The sequence below is a fragment of the Nycticebus coucang genome, chromosome 21 (assembly GCF_027406575.1).
Source record: "Nycticebus coucang isolate mNycCou1 chromosome 21, mNycCou1.pri, whole genome shotgun sequence".
Taxonomy (NCBI): Eukaryota; Metazoa; Chordata; class Mammalia; order Primates; family Lorisidae; genus Nycticebus; species Nycticebus coucang.
Genome location: NC_069800.1, coordinates 36,827,049 through 36,846,745, shown reverse-complemented (window position 1 = coordinate 36,846,745; position 19,697 = coordinate 36,827,049). Strand labels below are relative to the sequence as shown.

Here is a 19,697-nt window from a genome sequence, read left to right as displayed (position 1 = left end):
AGAAAAAACAAACAAACATGGTCACTTCATACTGGTCAAGGCAATAATACAACAAGAGGAAATTTCAATTCTAAATATTTATGCACCCAATTTAAATACTACCAGATTTATGAAACAGACCAATCAAGGTCTGAGCCATATGATATCCCTTGACACCTTAATAGCTGGGAACTTTAACAGCCCTCTGACACAACTAGATAGATCCTCTAAACAGAAACTAAGCAAAGATACAATTAACTTAAGTGTGACCCTATAACAAATGGGTTCAATAGACATATACAGAACACGCCATCCTAAAGGTAAGGAATATACATTTTTCACATCAGCCCATGGAACATACTCTAAAATAGATCATATCCTAGGATACAAATGAAACCTCAATAAAATTAGAAAAATTGAAATTATACCTTGTATGTTCTCTGACCAGAAGGCAACAAAGGTAGAACTCAACAAAAACTGTCAACCCTACACAAAGGCATGAAAATTATGCAAATTTATGCTGAATGACAATTGGGCAAGGAAGAGATAAAGGAAGAAATTGTTAAATTCCGGAAACATAACAACAATAAAGCTATAAGTTACCTAAACTAGTGGGATACTGTAAAAGCAGTCTTAAGAGGGAAATTCACTATTAGATGTCTACATCCAAAAAGCAGAAAGAGAGCACATCAACAAACTGATGAATCATCTTAAGGAAATGGAAAAGGAAGAATAATCTAATCCCTAACCTAGCAGAAGAAAAGAAATAATCAAAATTAAGTCAGAAATTAGTGAAATTCAAAACAAAAGAATCGTTCAGAAAATTACTGAAACAAAGAGGTGGTTCTTCAAAAAAATAAACTAAATCAATAAACCTTGGCCAGACGTACTAGAGTCAGAAAAGTAAAATCTCTAATAACCTCAACCGGAAATGAAAAAGGAGAAATAAAAGATATCATAGAGATACAGGAGATTATCTCTGAGACACGTTTTATTTTGAAGTCCAACATCTAGTAGAAACCAAGGGCCTCAATGATATAGTCATTTATTTATCAAAAAATTTGATGGCCTGTTACATGGCAACCACTGTTTTGTAAACTGAGAGTACATATAGTCACTTCTCAATTAAGACTGGCATTCTATTTGAGGTAAGACAGACAGACAGATACAGACAGTTCTCATTTTGGTGCTGACATGAATGAATTTGAGTTAACAGTTTAGTTCAGTAACACCAGTCCCCCAGTGCAAGGTTCAAATTTTACATAACAAAGAGAATTTGTTTCTCTGATTTGCATAAAGTGCAAGCTACAGAACCAGCTCCTTGGTCCACAAATCATTATGTGAATAACTAAAGCTCGTCATGATCAGTAACCAATCATGTCACTTCTTTCAAAGTCATATGGCTCAGAATAAACCTCTTTTATTTATTTATTTTACAGTTTTTGGCCAGGGCTGGGTTTGAACCCGCCACCTCCGGTATATGGGGCCGAAACCCTACTCCTCTGAGCTACAGGTGCCATCCCTCAGAATGAACCTCTTTAAATATTTTGGCAGAATTTGGCTTTTCCATCATCAAGAAGGCAAGCACTATTCCAATTCCTCTTGACATGTTTTTATAAAGAAATAACATATTTTAACTCTCAAGGTTTCTAATGTTTCAAATTGCAATGTACTAAACCTTCATATTATTTCATTCTTCACTGCCCGATAGGTTTATAACTGAGAGGATGTGAGAGAATCTCTAATATTTTGTTAACACATTATCAAAGTAACCAGAATAATCATAATTTTTCCCATTGACTATGGAGATTATTTTTAAGGGTTTCAGTTTGCACATTTTTTTTTCCAGAGATGGGGTCTTGCTGTGTTGCCCAGGCTGGCCTTGAACTGCTGGGCTCAAGTGATCTTCTCACTTCAGCCTCCTGAGGAGTTGGGACCACAGGAATGAGCCACTGGCCCACCTTCACAGTCCTTTTTACAATCCTGCATTGCCATGAAAGCAAGGACTGTGTACTCAGTATAGTACAGATGACAATAACTGATAAGAAAAAAATGAGGTCAAGAGGAGTTCATATGCCATGGAGAGAGAGAGGAATTAACATTTTATGTAAGGTGGTGTGCGAAACGTGCCTTTAATAAAGTGACATTGAGCAAAGATTTGGAAGAAGGGAGGGAGCCATGCAAATGTGTTGGGGAATAGCAGAGGACTGAGAAGGAATTGCTGTGGTTGAAGCAGGGAATCCAGTTAGAAGATGCAGCAATGGTCCAGGGAGAGATGACGCTGGCTGGGACAGAGGTGTGTAGAAAGTGCACAGATTATGGACACGATGCCGAGGAGTGATGGAGCAGGCTTCGACTGGCTCCTGAGGGCCCTTGTAAAATTTCAGTTCTGCAGTCTGGTTATTAAACTGTTGGTAACTTGAAACTGACCACATTGGGAGTATTTACAACACAGAAATTGAGAAGGACCACCAATGTGGCTTTTTCCTTCCCCTTTCAAAATCAATTGTTCAACATTTACCTTTTCACCAGTGGACACGTGCACTTTCAAACCAGAGTTGTGTATGCGATGTAAAGAACAAACAAAACAAAAAGGACCCCAAGGCTTTCTCACTGTCACCTCGTTCCCACCGTGAGCCAGAGGACTGGAAGTATGCAGGGTGACAGACAAACTGTTGCTCCCATCACAGGGACAGGAGGACAAACTTCCTTCTGGGTTTGAGAAGTAGGGCACTTAGACAAAGGAGAAGGAGAATAACTTTTCCTCTTAAAGTGGGATTGGGCTTCCCATCTTCAGTACTCAGGAGACCCCGGACAAGCTCAGCTCCTCTGAGCCGTTTGGGGTAGGCTGGGACCCAGAGACAGAGAAACCCCTGAGAGCCCGGCCGGGGGTCTGCTACGGGCCCATCCGAGCTGATGGATCAGTGTCCTCAGGCACTGATGTGTGGCTTTTTACTCCCCTTCTAGGGAGACGTCCTGAGTCAGTCCCCAGCCTGACTCCATGGCCCCTGTTCAGGACCACAGAAGAAGACCTGGCCCTGGGGCATCAAGGGCTGACTGTGCTGACACAGGAGCCTGAGGCATCTGGAGCCAAGTCTGTGGAAGGTTCTCTCTGGCTTCTTCCCTCAGGCTGAGCCCCTCAAGGAAGGACGGAGGCAGCAGAGACTGAGGGTCCCATGTGACAGGGGTGGAAGGAAGGCGCTGAAGAGAAACAGATCCACATTTAATCATCTCTGCTCATCGTTCCTGAGAGCCTGCTATGTCCCCAGTGCGGGCCTCCTCCTGGGATGTGTGTCCCTGGGATGGGCCTCTGCCTGCTCAGCTCCACTCCTAAGTCCCATCTCCTCTTCCCGAGACCTGACTCCCTTTCCTGAGTCCGTTCTGCTCAGGTACCTGGAGTGTGAGAGCGGGAAAAGCCCTCAGAGCAGCCCGTCTGGGGCTTCTCATCCTACTCTACAAGGGGCATAGCTTTGGCCCCACGGACCCCAGAGGTCAAGTAACCTAGAGATGGCCTGCACGGGAGGTCAGCTGCTTCTCATCCATCTCCTTCTGCCCATATCCTCCCTGGGACCCTGGGGATATTGTGGACACCCTTTGAGCACCCTAGCCCATCTCCTACAGCACCCACATGCTTCCTTGCACTTGGGAGTCTCTTGAGCGTTCTGTAACTTCCGAGGGCACCAAGGCAGGTGTGTCACCTTCTGTGAAGTACACTAGTCTGACACTGTGTGGCAGGTGCACTGGGCCCTGCTGGCCTTGCCCTCTCTCCCCCACACTTACAGTCAGGCCTTCTGCTTCCTGTGGACATAGACAGCAGCCACACCAACCACCAGCAGCATCTTGGGGCCCAGGAGGAAGGCAACCAGCAGGGCCCCAGGAGAAGGCAGTGCCAGGTCTAGGAATCAGGACACAGAGGAGCCATGAGAGGGGCTACCCAGGAGTCTATTCCAGGGGCCCGCACTTACCCCATCTGAGGCTACCTGGGCCCATCTATGCCCTGAAGCATTGAGGCTGCACCCTACCCTGCTGCAGCTGAGAAGACGGCAGGACAGAGGCTCCACATTCTCCTCACTCAGCCTGTCCCAGGCTGCCAGGTCATCCCCAGGAGGGAGGAGTGAGGAGGATGTTCACTGAGGGGTACAGATGCCTGAGTTCCTTACTTTGCCCTCACAACCCTGGAGGCAGGGTGATTAACCATATTCTGATGTGAAACTGAGGCCCACAGAGGGCAGGGAGGCTCACAAGGTCAGTGGGTGCCAAACCTAGGAACATCTGTCACTACTGTGTCTTAGGATCACTTCTAGGACCGGGTTGTTTGGACCAAGACAAGTCTGGCCTCCCAGTTTCATAGGAATGATGATGAAAGGGCATGCAGGGGAGGGGGACAGTTTCACAGCGGAAGGGCTGCTTAGCCCCCGGGGTGGGGTGGAGGGCCTCAAGTTCTCAGGAGCTGGGGGATCCCTCAACGGGGCCTGACTTAATGAAACCTGCTGGCTGGAACACACCCCGGTGAGTCAAGGGAACGGGTCTCACCTTGGGACGGCGTCCAGCCCACCTAGAGCACCTGCCCCACCACAGCTGTCTCTGCCATCTTTCTGGGGGACGAAGACAGTTAGGGGGAAACCTTCTTTAGCATCTTTGCATTTTTACAGTTTTGTTGTTACAATGAAACAGAGATATTAAAATATGGTTTTTTACAAATTAAATGGTGCTGGCGGGTCCATAAAGGCAGAGTGGAGACCTCAGCATCTGTGGCTGCTGCACTGATGGATGCTGGCAGTTCTCAGCTGAGGGGCTTTCTGGGACCTTCCTGTCGTTGGTGAGAACTGCACTGCCCAAGTGCACTCCTAGGGGCGAGCCCATCTGGCCCAAAGGCTGGGAGAATCAGGAGTATGAAGGCCCAGCCCCCTCCTCTCAAGTGAAAACAACTATAAAGGACTCCCTCAAGCAGCTGAGTCTTTGTCACCCCTGGGTGGCCCAGCATCTCCTTTTTTGGGTCCTGTCTGCTCACACCCTCAGCCATGTCAACCCTGATGGCAATCTCAGATGCTTCCTGCTTTCTTGTATCCATCTTAGAGTCTCCTTCCAGGTAAATGGACCTCAGGGAGCGTTTAACAGTAGGTTCAAGTGTGCCTTGAGATCAAAAAAGTTGAAAGCCCTGGTTTAGACCAATCACCTGGTCTAATGGCAGGAGGTCTTCAACAACACCTCCTATTGCTCCTCAGGCCCTGGCTTTTCCTGTAAAACTCAAAAATTCATTAGGGAAGTCAAGCAGGAAAGGGGATCGCAGATGAACAGGAACTTGCGTGTAGTGAACGTGCAGAGAGGACTCGGGATTGCTGCTGGTCCATTATCACCGAGCAGGACACAGAGGGGATGGTGCTGTGACTGCTATTAGCCATCTTCACTGGACCATCTTAAACTCTACTTCCCTTTTAAAATTTCACACAGTGGAAGCCAGAGTCTGGTGTGAGGTTGCAGATATGAATGAAAATGTAGGGAAGGATCAGAGACCAGGCAGAGGTAGTCAGAGTGGGAAGGAGGGGGTGGGGTGAGAAGGAGCAACCGGAACACAGCAAATGTCAGGTGGAGAAGGCAGGAGGCAGGCCACTATGAACAGGCGATCCCCTCCTTTCTTCCCTTTTTTCTCTTGTAATATACATTTATGCCAAAAGGTCTGCCAAAGTGTGCACCAAACTCTTAACAGTGGTGACTCTTGGAGTGGGATTTGAAAGGATGAACTGACTTTAAAATTCTGCTTTCTATTTATAGACTTCTAGATTATTTTATAACAAGCGTGAATGCTGCTTTTAACATTAAAAAAGGATAAATTTTAAAAATCTGTAGTAAACTCACCAAGGCTGGCATCTGGGCCCTGCTCCAGGGTGTGGCTTCTGGTGACCGGTGGCTGCCCGTCATGCTCCACCTGGCAGGTGAGCACCACACCGTCCTTGTGCGCAGAGGAGGTCACCAGGAGCCAGCTGGTCCAGCTGTATGTCCCATCCTTGTTCTCCATGGGGGTCGAAGTCATTTCTGTTCGGGACACATTTCCGTTCTCCAACCAGGTCAGCTGCAGTTTCCCAGGGTAGAACCTCTCCACCTGGCAGGTGGCCTGGTTCCCTGTCATCATGGGCTGCTGGGTAACCTTCAAGGTGGGTGGAACTGAAATAGCACAGGGAAGAAGTTCTGACCTTACGGCACAGGCAGGTCACAGAAGATGGGCTGAGTAGCTTAACCCCCCACACGCACCAGGGCAATGGCATCACCAGATGGTGTCAGGTATGCAGGAGGTGCTCATGCATATGAGTGAATGTGCTGAGTTCAACACTGGGCACACAATAAGTGATCAAGGCCTGCTAGCACCTATTAGGGTAACAAGGAGCGAAATCAACAAGCACCACCCCTGGGGTGCAGTGAGAATGTAATAACTGTAGCAAAAGACATGAAACTGCCAAGCACATGGGGCGTGGCTCCCAGCAGGGGCTCAGTAACTGCAGTGGCCATTGGTGAAATCAACGAATCTACGAGGCACAGTGCTTGGCACATGAGGGATGTTTACCTGGCATGCGCCATCAGAATGAGAGTGAGAGGCACATGTGGGCACACGGTAGGTGGGCAGGACAGTTAGGAATTAGATTCCAGGCAGTTTAAATCCTGGAGCAAAAGCTGCTGGTCCCCAGGTGCCATGCCCTGGAGGTCTCTCCCAGCAGGAGCTGGGCTCAGATGCCATCCCTGGTGAGGTTACTACAAATTTTTTAATTTACCTTTTAAGAAATGTTAAAAGTAGTATTAGTGCTTGATATAAAATAATCTGGAGGTCTATAAATATAAAGCACAATTTTAATGTCAGCCCATCCTCCCAAATCCCACTGGCTGCAGCTTGATTCAAGGGGGTGGCTTGGGCTGGGTGTGGGCTCCTCTACCTCGGATGGTCTCAGACAAGTTGGCAGTCCCACGTAGAGGGTTCCCCTCCAAGGTGACGTGGGCCACCTCACAGATGACCTGAGAGTGGACATCTCGGGGCTCCAGTGCCACCCTGGCTGTGCTGTGCACATGGTAGGAGGCCTTTTCTCCTGCGGGGTCCATGGTGGTCTGGACGTCTGAGAGCTCGTTCCCATTTTTGAACCACTTCAGGGTGATGTTTCGGGGGGAGAAGCCATGGGACTCGCAGGTGAAGGTCACTGTCTGCTTAGCTGTGGCCTTTGCCGCAGGACCCAAGACCACAGGGACAGAGGGTTTGGCTAAAAAGGAGTGTTAATAAATAAGAGACGTGATCGCAACTACCCTCAAAAGTGACAGATGTTACTTTTTAGTACTGGGATAATGTTGGGGGGAGGGGGGGTGTCCTTATCATCAGAGGATGTGTTGTGATTTTAGGGCACATGTAAGAGGGAAGGTCCCAAGCTCAGAGGCTGAATCTAAGCAGACATTTGTCCAGACCTTGCCCCTCAGGCCCTGAAATCTGCTCCAGGGGGAGGGCCTTCCCAGGCCACCGTGGCCTCCACACAGCTGTCCCCAGCACAGGCTCTCTGAAGCCCCCACACCCAGAAGAGCTGTGCTCTCACCCGACACTGGAGAGGACCACCTTTTCTGGGGCAGTGGGGACTTCACTTGTCCTCTGTGACCTAGAGGCCTGTGTGTTAGAATCTGTCTGCCATGGCTGTGTGCTAGATCTCTGGAGTCATTAAAAACTTGAGGTGCCCAGGCCCCTGTCACAACAATTAAATTGGCATTTCTAGGTCAGGCGGGTCTGGGAACATGTTCCAAGTTTCCCAGGTGCCTCTACAGAGCAGTGGTAGGTGAAGCCTCCCCACCAAGCCACCCCCATAGCCCAGTCCCATTTGCACTGAGGCCTGGAGGGTAAGGGCCCCATCCTGACTCATGGTCCCGGGGGCCCGTGCTCTGAGCACTTTGTGGATTTGACTCCTTCAACCCCTGCCCCTGCTCTTTAAGACCAGCATTGTCACTCACATCTGTGGCCACAGTCCAGGAGGTGGCAGAGCTGGAGTGCACCCGGGCGGTCAGGCTCTGTGTCCTGTTCTCCTAACTGTGGCATCACAGATGCTCATACTAAGCCCAACACCACCATCCTGGGCTCTGTGCATGCCCCCTCCAGTCCTCACAGCACCCAGAAGGATGGCCATGACCATCACCACCTCACAGATGGAGAAACTGAGGACTCAAGGGAAGCCAAGACCTGCCTAAGATCACACAACCTTCATGACAACCCCAACACTTACTGAGGTCTCTTCTCTCCCCAGGCTCACTGTGTCCCCCTAACATCCTGGAGGGTTTGGTGCAATTGTCCACATTCTGCTTATGGGGAAACTGAGGCTCAGCAAAGGGAACTGGGTTGCCCAAGATCACACTATCCTGAAATAACTACAATGTGCTAGGTGATTTACAGAAAGGACCTCAAATCCTTCCCACTCTCTTAAAGGAGTCCACGGTTGTCACCATTTCACAGATGAGAAAACTGAGGCTGAGAGAAATGAGCACATTGTCTCCTTGTCCCTCATGTGTCCCAGTGGACATTTCCTGTGTCCTCCTAAGCTTTCATGTCTGTCAACAGAGCAAGTGCCCTGATGCTGACACCCCCTTCCCTCTCCCTCTGAGATCCCTGACTTGAAGCAGCTTAAGGGACAAGCCCCTCACCAATGCCCAGGCCTGGTCACCCGACGGCCAGACAGGGAAGACGGGGCTCCTGGCAGCTGAGGAGAGACTGTAATCCATCACTCACATGGACCCCTCATCTCCTCGTCCTTAGTGCCCGTGAGTGGGTGTGGGTGGGGTGGGGGTTCCGAGGCAGCTTCTTGGTGCAGCTCAGGGAAGGAGCCCAGTGCTTCCCCTGCCCTGAGGGGCGGAGCCCACGTGTCACGTGGTGTCTGCAGACCTTTCTCACTGCTGTGTAAAGCAGCCCTGCCCGCCTTCACAGGACTGTTTCTGGCTTGTCTGGTTTGGATGCATATTGCTGTAGAATTGACAGCACAGCTTAGAAGGAGAAGGGTGGAGCACGTGTCCACACTGTGACCAGCACGGCTGGGGGCTGCAGGGGCGGGGCTGTGAATCAGGATGTGGGGTTGAAACCTCAGCTCCCCTCCCTGCTCTCTCAGGTCCCCTCTCTGAGCCTCAGTGTCCCCATCTGTAAAGGGGCAGCACACGGTGCCTCCTTGGCAGCACTGGTTACAGAGAAAGTGGCAGGATGAGGAGGCAGCACCTGGAACCACTGCCGCCCCGGCCTCTGCCCTCCTCCCTCCTGTCCCACCAGGGCATCATTTAGGCCAAGGGCAAGGCCAAGGGGAGTGAGCCTGCCAGGATCCAGCAGACCTGAGTCATGCCTGAGCCACTTCTTGCCTGGGATGGCCTGGGCATTGATGTGCCATCTGGGGACTTTAATGTTTCTGACTGTAAAATCTGCAAGGTCAGGAGAAAGCCACCTTCCCTGCCTACGTCCAGGGGGTTTTGGGGAACCTGAATGCTATGTCATCTAGGATAAGATATTTGCAATAGCCACATAAATTAAAACACTCATGCCCTCTGCCTGGCAATGCCATTTCCAGCAGGCATCTCCCACCTGTGCAATGCAGGCTGGTGCATGTAGCAGCCCATCCATGCAGAGTGGCCTTAATAGCCCAAGGATGGAGATAATGTGAATGTCCATTTACAGAAGACTGTAAGTAAATGGTGATACTTCCATACGATGGAGTATTCTCTAGCTGTTAGACAATGGGGCTACTTCCTATGTCCTGATGTAGAACCTCAATACTGAATGATTTGACTTAAGATTGGGTGTGGTTCTCATCACCAGCAGGTCTCAGGGTGTGCACAAGGGCAGGATTCTGAACCTTTGGGACTCTGATGAGAAGGAGAAGTGCCAAGTCCCTGCTCAGTGGTTCTGCTCCGGAGCTTCTATCCAGCACCTACGATGCACCTGGCTCCTCCATGGAGAGTGACTGATGTGGGGCCAGCCTGCTCCTGTCACTCCATAGCCATGGTACTACTGGCAAGGCCTGTGTCATCGCTTGGCCTCAGGTTCCCCATTTGTAAAGGGGTGTGGGCTGAGTGGCCTGAAGGTCCTTCCTGTGCTGATATCCAAGATTCAGGGGACAGAAAAAGGATCCTGGGCCTTGGGCAGGAATCCCCAAAATGAGCATCTTTGCTACTTCACCTGGGGGACCACTAAGTCACCCTCATAGGGGACCTCTTCCCTGGAGTGAGAGACATTCAGAGATGACCCAGCTCTGCTCAGAGTTTACTGTGACTGTGTGAATAAGTTTCTGAATCACATGGGGTTTCCTGAGTAGAACCCCAGCAAATGTCAAACTTCTTGGCATCTGCTCCAACTAGGGCCATCAGGCTTTTCATTGTCTTTTTCTTTTATGAGACAGAGACTAACTTTGTCACCCTGGGTAGAGGGCTGTGTGTCATAGCGCCTAGCAACCTCAAACTCTTGGGCTCAAGTGATCATCTCACCTCAGCCTCCTAAGTAGCTGGGACTATAGACGCCCACCACAACACCTGGCTAGTTTTCTATTTTTAGTAGAGATGGGGTCTCGCTCTTGCTCAGGCTGGTCTCAAACTCCAAGCTCAAGCAATCCACCTTGCTTGGCTTCCCAGAGCACAAGAATTACAGATGCCAGCTACCGTGCCCAGCAAGGGCCATCAGATTAAACAGGGAATCTGTGCCTCTTAAGAATCTTCTCAAAGTGACATTTTTGAAGACAAAAATGCTCACGCCCTAGCTGCACACCAGCTCTGCCACCTCCTGGCCTGTGGCTTCCCTGCTCCCTGCCTCCTAGAATTTCTCCTTCTTGGAAGGGAGGAGAACTTGAGCTTCCTGGGGGCAGAGCAGTGCCTGTGTGTTCACTGATGTTTCCACACCACCCCGGGTGGAGCCAGCACACAGTAGGTTCTCAGTGGGTGCCTGTGGCATGAAGGGGAGACTCGGCCTCCCTGAGGGAAAAGTTCTCTCTGGGGCAGGGGGTGAGGTCTGGCCTGTGCCTCGGATCCTACTCAATCTGTCACTTCCCTGTTCCGTGAGCTGAAAGGGCTGGGCCAGTCTGAGAAAGGCAAGGGCTAGTGAGCCCGGAAGGGGTGCAGACTTTCCTGCCATTTACCAGCTGGGGAGCCCTGAGCAAGCAGGATGATGTCTACCGGCCTCAACCTCCCCCACATGTAGAGGGGGTGACATCACCATAGCTCACAGCTGCCTCAAACTCTTGGGCTCAAGTGATCCTCCTGCCTCAGCCTCAGGAGTATCTGGGACTACAGGCACTTACTACAATGCCTGGCTAGTTTCTCTATTTTTAGTAGAGATGAGGTCTGGCTCTTGCTCAGGCTGGTCTCCAACTCCTGAGTTGGGGATCTTGCCACCTCGGCCTCCTAGAGTGCTAGGATTATAGGCATGAGCTGCTGCTCCCTGCCACTGCTGACTCACTGTCACAGCCCAGGGGACAGAGGAGGACCCCACTGCACTCACCACTGACAGACACCTCAGTGCCTGGTCCAGACTTAAACTCCACGGTTTCAGGAATTCCTCTCCGGAACTTCACACAGTAGTAGGTGCCGGCATCAGCTGGGGTGATGTTACTGATGCGGATGGAATAGTCCAGGTTGTCTCTCTTTGTATGATCTGTGATATTTGTTACCCGGGGGAAGTGGACTTTATGACTGTAGATCAATTCTCGGTCTCGCCCAGTCCCCTTGAACCAAAAGATGGGCCCCACGGGGATCTGGGAGGTCACAGTGCAGCGCAGAGTGGCCGTCTCTCCAGCGGCGACTGACACTGACCTGTCGGGCTGAATCACCTGCAGCTCCTCTCCTGTCACCCCTGGAGGGAAACACAGAGCAGTCGTTTATCCACCTATGTGACCCTGCATGTTTTCTCAAGTGTTCATTGGCCTCATTCGCTGTCTGTGTGCACACTCTGAGCAGGCCTTGAGCTCAGTACACGGCATGGACTATCTCAGTTAACCCTCAGAGCAATCCTGTGACATGAGAGGTTGTTACAGTGGCCTCATTTGAAACAAGAGGTTAAATTTCTATAGTAAAGCATGGGTTTGAGCACCTAGGGAGCCCTCATCCTTCTCCCTCTCTGGCCGTGTGACCCTTCACCCAATTATTTGTGCTTTTCCCTTTTCTATCCACATGGAATTTAGAACTTTCTGGACCTCTGCATTGGCCATGAGATTCCTTTGTCCCAGGGATGTCCAACCTTTTGGCTTCTCTGTGCCACACTGGAAGAAAAAGAGTTGTCTTAGGCTACACGTTAAATACACAAACACTAATGAAAGCCGATGATTAGAAAAACGGTCCACACGTAACTTTCATGATAGTTGCCACCGCAGATAAGCAAAAGAGTCCTCACATAATCCACATGCAGTCTGCAGGCCGCAGGTTGGATGCCCCTGTGTGTGTGAGCCTCTATGGATCAAATTCTTCCTTCTGCAGAGAATCACAAAGCCTTGATCTGATTTGTTCAAAAAGCTTGATTCCTGAGAGAGAGAGTGACATGCAGATCTCCCAACACACAGTGAACATGCGGCTTACATAAGGACTACGACATGGTATTCAACCCCTGGAATTTTGTCTCCATAGAATAATCATGTTATATTAGTGGTCCTAAAGCTACCATGAAATTATAACAAACCTAGTGGCCTACACCAAGAGACATTTATTATTTTATAGTTCTAAAGGGCAAAAGTTCAAAATTGGTCTTACTATGATATAGTCAAGAAAAAAGAGTAAAAAAGTCAAACACACAGAAATAGAAAATAGAACTGGTTACCTGAAGTAGGATTGAGAAAGAAGATAGAAACATGTAAGTCCAAAGATACAAAGTTGCAGATAGGTAGGATAAAGAATTCCAGAAAGTTCTATATACAACATGAGGTCCATAATTAATAATAATAAGATGGTACTGTATTCACTATTTTTGCTAATAGATTAGATTTTAAGTGTTCTTCTCAGGCACACACAAAAGGGTAATTATAGGAGTTACTGAATATGTTTATTTGCTTGTTTATAGTAACCATCTCAAAATATCCTGTTTTACATCTTAAATATATACCAAAAAAAAAAAGGCATCGGCAAAGCTGCATGTCTTCTGGAGACTCTGCTCCTTGTCTTTCCACATTCTAAAGGCTTCCCCGATTCCTTTTCTCACAGTCCCATCTTCTGGTCACTCTCACCTCTTGTTTTCATTATCACAAGTCCAAACTCTTGCCTTCCTGCCCCCTTACAAGGGCCCTTGCGATGTACTGGGTCTACCCTGACACTAGACCAAAACTTTCAAACAAATGTCTTAAATATGCTCAAAGAGCTCAAGGAAAATAAAAACAAGGACCTAAAGGAAGTCAGGAGAAAGAAGTATTATCAAAATGAGCACATCAGCAAAGATGTAAAAATTATACGGAAGAACCAACCAGAAATTTAGGAGCCAAAAAGCAGAATAATGTAAAATTCACTAGAGGAGTGCCATAACAGATTGAGCAGGCAGAAGAAAGAATCCGAAAACTTGAAGATGGACTAGTTAAAATGATGATTCAACTGTGTAGAAAGAGAAAAAACAATAGAGAAAAGAGATAGAATCTGGACTTGTGGGACATCCGCAAGTGGACGAACATACATCTTATGAGAACAACACAAGAAGAGAGGCAGAGAGAAAGAAGCAGAAGATTATTTGAAGAAATAATATCCCAAATCTTCCCACAGCTGATAAAATACGTGAATCAATGAAGCTGAGATGCTGAACAAACTCTAAGTAAAATATACTCAAAGAAACCCACATAAGACACATAATATTCCAACTACTGAAGCTAAAGTGACAGGGAGAATCTCGAAAGCAGCTAGAGAGAAGTGAAGCATCACGTGAAAGAGTTCCTTCATAAGATTATCAGCTGAGTTCTTATCAGAAGCATTGCAGGCCAGAAGGTAGCAGGTGACATATTTAATGTCCTGAAAGAAAACAAAACTGTGAACTAAGAATTCTATACCTGGTAAAACTGTCCTTCAAAAATGTGGGATCAATTGAGATATTCTGTGATAAACAAAAGCTGAGATAGTTCATTCCTACTAAACCTGACCTCAGAGAAACACTAAAGAGCATCCTTTAGGTTGAAAGAAAAGAATGCTCCATAGAAACTCAAAGTTGTAAGTAGAAGGAAAGATTTTTGGCTATCATGTAGTTTGAAAACTTCGTAATTGCCTGATGCCCTAACATCTCACAACATCCCACACAAGGGCTGTGAGCACTCTGCCTGCCCAGGTGCACCAGTGTGTTAAGGCAGGTTCCTATTATCATTCCTTTACTTGTCCTCCCCCTGACCCCCCATGATCCAGTGACATTCAAACACACCAGTGAGATCCCCTCATGACTTTTGCTGTGTCCTTCACCTTGACTCACAGTACAGGACGTGCCGAGATTCCCCCTCTCTCCTTCACCTACTGAGTAGCTATCTGGGAGCTCTTCCCATGCGGCTCCCTGGGTGGCATGTCATGCCTCCCTCCCTAACACCTCTGAGTAAACTAAATCCTTTAGATTTTTATGCCTGTATACATGTGATTTCTCCAGCCATGTTGGAATGATCTTCGAAAAACCCCATCAGTGGGACTCACTTGGCCATTATATCACAATTGGCAACAAGGCTGTGACTGTTTAAAATGAGGTGGTAACTCCCTAGGAGATGCCCTTTCACAGCTCATGGCTTACTAATTTCTGTCCTGATGAGCACCCACCATTTGGAGGGATTTTTAACCTGCTGGCCTTTGTGTGCCCTGCTTTGTGGGGCTGCCAGGACTTTCCATCCTGAAGCTATTTTATTTTTAAAAAGGTTTATTTAGCTTATGGTCCTGCCAGCTGGTAGGTTCTAGATGTGTATCCAGTCAGGTCCTTAGGCTGCTTCTGCTCATGTCAGAAGGTGCTCGGTGCCTATAGCTCAGTGGCTAAGGCGCCAGCCACATACACTGGAGGTGGCAGGTTCAAACCCAGCCTGGGCCTGCCAAACAACAGTGACAACTACAACCAAAAAAATAGCCAGGCATTGTAGCAGGTGCCTATAGTCCCAGCTACTTGGGAGGCTGAGGCAAGAGAATTGCTTAAGTGCAAGAGTTTGAGGTTGCTGTGAGCTGTGACACCATGGCACTCTTCCAAGGGCAACATAGTGAGACTCCGTCTCAAAAAAAAAAAAAAAGAAAGAAAGAAAAAGAAAAAAAGAAGAAGAAAGTGAGGGGAGCTGGCACTCACAGAGATCCCATGGCAAGAGAGGGAGTGGAGGGGGGTGCTATGCTTTTTCTAACAAAGCAGCTCTTGCAGGAAGCACTAGAGTGAGAATAAACTAACCTCTGGGGAAGGGGGGCATTAATCTATTCATGGGGAATCCATGTTTGGGACAGATAACAGGTGTAGGCTAATAAGCTGAAAGCCTGAAGCAGGCTGAACAGTTTAACACCATCAACACAGAAAGGGAGAAAACTTGAAGAGGCCAATGAACATCCATGAACATCCATGAACATCTAGCACTTAATCCACAACAGCAGGAAACTGGAGGTTCGGGTTTTTTGGGGAGAAGCACCCCAAGCTGTCCTACTGTCCCACCTCGCCTCCTTGTTAGCATGGTAAAAGTCACACCCTCTAGTGCCATGACAGTTTACAATTGCCGTGGTAACCCCTGAAGTGACTCTGTAACGTTTAAAATGTGGAGGACCCTAAGTTCTAAGAAATCCCTGCCTCTGTCTAAGACAAATGAAGAATATTCTTCCCACTTCTTAGCATATGATTAACTATAAACATAAAACAGACCTGAGTTAAAATCCCAGCACCTTCTCTTTTCTCAGAGACAGACCCGTTCCTCTTCCCAAAACATATTCTCACTATATTTTTGTCTTGCAAACCTTCCTCTTTTCTGTAATAAAGCTGCTTGTGCAAAAGGGCTTTGTGTTGTCATTCCATCCCTGTGTGTCACTGGCCCTGCTTGTGATTCTTCCAAGCAAAGAACAAAGAACCAGGTCAGCTCTTTCTTAAAATTGAACTTATAGTCCACCCCCATGACCCAAGCACCTCCTATTAGACCCCACCTCCAACACTGGGGATCATGTTTTGATAGGAGATTTAGAGAGGACAAACATCCAAACTATAGTACCAGGAATAATTATAGCCAAGGAGATTAAAAAATATCTACGCTGAAATATAAAACATTAATGAAAGAAAGTGAAGAGGCCACAGATCAATGGTAAGCTATGTTGTGTTTATGGACTGGAAGATTTAGCATGGTTGAAACATCCAAAGTACTCAAAGCAATTTACAGATTCAGTGCAATTCCTAGCAGAATACCAAGGACATTTTCATAGAAATAGAAAAAAAAAAAATCCTAGAATTCATATGTAACCACAAAAGACCCCAGAACACCAAAGAAATTTTGAGCAAAAAGAATTAAGCTGGTAGCAATCACACTACCTGACTTCAAAATATACTACAAAGCTATATTAACAAAATATATATACTTTCTGTCAATTAAAAAGTGAAATGAATTTGTTTCTGTTTAAACTTATTTAAAATAAAAATGAAAGGGTGAAAACCTTAATTCAAAACCTGGTGTGTTACACTAACAGTCTCTTGTACACATACATAAACATACAATCACAAATATATCTAAAAGTATGGCTTAGCCTACTAGGGTACAGGTTGTTCTCTTTTTTTTGTAGAGACAGAGTCTCACTTTATGGCCCTCGGGTAGAGTGCCGTGGCCTCACACAGCTCACAGCAACCTCCAACTCCTGGGCTTAAGGTAATTCTCTTGCCTCAGCCTCCCGAGTAGCTGGGACTACAGGCGCCCGCCACAACGCCCGGCTAAGGTTGTTCTGAGAATTAAATAAAATTGTAGGCTAGACACAGTGGTTCACACTTGTAATCCTGAGAGGCTGAGGTGGGTGGATTGCTTGAACTCAGGAGTCTGAGACCAGCCTGCGCAAGAGTGAGACCCCATCTCTACTAAAAATAGAAAGACTAGCTGGGTGTAGTGCAAGCACCTGCAGTCTCTTATTCAGGAGGCTGAGGCAAGAGGACCACTTGAGCCCAAGAGTTTGACATTTCTGTGAGCTATGACACCACAGCACTTTACCCAGCAAAACTGAATGAGACCCTGTCTCATATACATATATATACACACACACATATGTGTATCTATATGTATACATATATGTGTAAAATAAAATAAATTTGCAATACACATTAAAGCTTAGGAAAAAATTTGGCACATAAACTAAATTCCCACATCTTCAGGGAAACACTGCACCCCTGAACTTGAGTAGGCACCATTTCAGACTTCCCTTCCTCAGGGTAGTGAACCAAGAGGGCTGGGCTTGGTGACAACCTCATGGGGCTGCCTCTCAGCTCACTCTGTGGTCTTGGACCTATTGCCTCATCTCTGGAGCCTTGAGAAGCTCTGGATTTGAATAACAATTCTTCTGTGAGTATTTCATCAACTGAAATATTATAAAAATGTAAGTATTGTGCAGTGGTGGTGGTTTGAAGTATCATCTGGTTTGACACCTCTGGTAGCCAGCTGTAGGTGATGAATCACACAGGAAGTGTTCGGACCCCCGATTTTATGTTGTCAGATAATGCCCTGTCCTTGGCTTTCGTCAGTAGACCTAATTGCATACCTATCTTCACATAGGGCTTCTGGAATCTCCAGGTTGGGGGGACTGGGGATTCCAGCCCAAGGCGATGCTCACCTGGGAGTCCCAGCAGTAGAGGCAGCAGCAGCAGAGGATGAGGAGGGTGGGGCCAGGAGGCAGGGAGGGCCATCTTGGACGGTTCTGTCCAGATATCCGTGCTGGGAGATCTCAGGCTCTCCACTGTGGAGGGAAGAGGAGCTCCACCTCTCTTGACACAAGAGGAAGTGGCTGTGTTGGTGAGACTGTAACTGGCTTCTAGACTGTGAAATAGAACCAAGAACAGCAGGCAGCTACAAGGCGAGAGTGACTCATCTTACATTTTTCAGAGACTCCAACAGACTTAAAGAAATAATCCCTCCTCCCTGCTGGGGTCTGTGCTCTGTCCGCATGGCCCCTCACCCCATCTTTAAGTCTACATGGTGATTTTTCCATTTTGGAGTCTCAGGCCAAGAAGGATCTGTGGTGGTGAGCTATGCCCCAAATTTTGAATCTTCGGACCCCAGGATGTGTCTGTCCTATGGCCTCATTGTGCACAGCCTCAACCAAGAGCTACTCAGCTGGAGGCAGGTGTGTTCACCAGACATTATAAATGTTGGGAAAGAAGCAGGTCTGCTTCTGAAATGGTTCCTTATTCCAACTGTTTACTGATATAACTGGCAAAACTTAGCCCAAATTCAGTCTACATTGGACCTTAGCAAGTTTATATGCCTCCACCTAGCAAAAGGAATTGTTTCCTGACTCTTCCAGGAGAGAAAGTGGGTTCAGGTTAACAAGGATCTGCACCATGGGGAGAGGTGGGGATTATGGGTTATGGAAGGGAGCATGGCTATGAGAGGGCAGGACCCTTGGGCAGTCACATCCATTTCCATACTCTTTGTTCTGCATGTAGACCAACTAGTCCATTCGCTGTTATGTTCAGATGAGAACTGGGGCAGAGGAAAAATAGATCCCCCAACGAAAAGGGTGTGCTAGGGAGTTGGACAAGTCAACTCCTAGGCTCAGCATTGTTCTCTAAACTCAGAATAACAAGTCATTGTCTGCAGTGGTTTAGTGCAGACTAAAAGAGAAAATGATTGAAACATGCTTAAAAACCAAGAGATCATTATCAATTTCCCTGGTGCAAGGTGAAGACACAAAACTCAAATATTGCTTTTGAATGGATTCTTGGAGCAAGGAGCCAGCTGCTCCCCAGTGGCTTTCTCACAGCTTCCTGGACCTCCTAAGATGCAGCTTCTATGGTTTACTTGAACTACCCCTGCCACCAGGAGCCCAAATGCTCCCTCTGTGGTTCTCTGCATTCTGCTTCTTGTTAATTTGTACATTACTTCCTTCTCTCCAGATTTCCAGCTGTATATTTTTCAGTAAGACCCTTGTTTTCTCTGAGCCTTTCTTTGACTATGTGAATGGAAGCTATAACATGCACTCTGTAGAGATATGGTAGGAACAATATAAAATAAACCATGCAAAATACTTGACTTATAATTAAATACAACCAAAAAAATGTAGTTATGTGGTTATTATTTGTGTATAGGAAGAGCTCACTGCTATATTCCGGGTAAAGTTATGCTTTAGAAATAAAATGTTTTTATGGAGAAATGGGTTCTCCAGCGTCTATGATGATCACAGGACTGTCTGGAAACCTCTCTGTCATGTGCTGGATTTTAGGTCCTTCATCTGTCATGAGTAACTCTTGAATGAAATTATAAAATTTATCATATTTACATCCAAATTTCTGTTTAAATGCGGCAGGTGTGTACCTTATGAAATTGTTCCCACTTTCCCACATCCACAGATATAAAAATGAAAAATGATAAGATTATATTAATAAATGTCCACAAAAAATGAGTCTCTTTATGATATGAAGGAATAGTAGCAGCTATCACTTATTGAAGATGTACTATACTCCAGAGACTGCATCAAATATTTTATATCAATTACCTCATTAAGTCATCTCTCCAACCCCACGAGGTATTCTCTATCCTGGACCTCATTTTATAGGTGAGGAAACCTGAGGCAGTTTGAGAATAATGGATTTGTTCACT

The 19,697-nt window shown here is 47.1% G+C and overlaps 1 pseudogene; it reads right to left on the bottom strand.

The window, feature by feature from the left end:
* Positions 1-2,585: 2,585 nt before the first annotated feature.
* On the bottom strand, positions 2,586-17,842 carry LOC128573743 (signal-regulatory protein beta-1-like; annotated as a pseudogene).
* Positions 17,843-19,697: the final 1,855 nt, after the last annotated feature.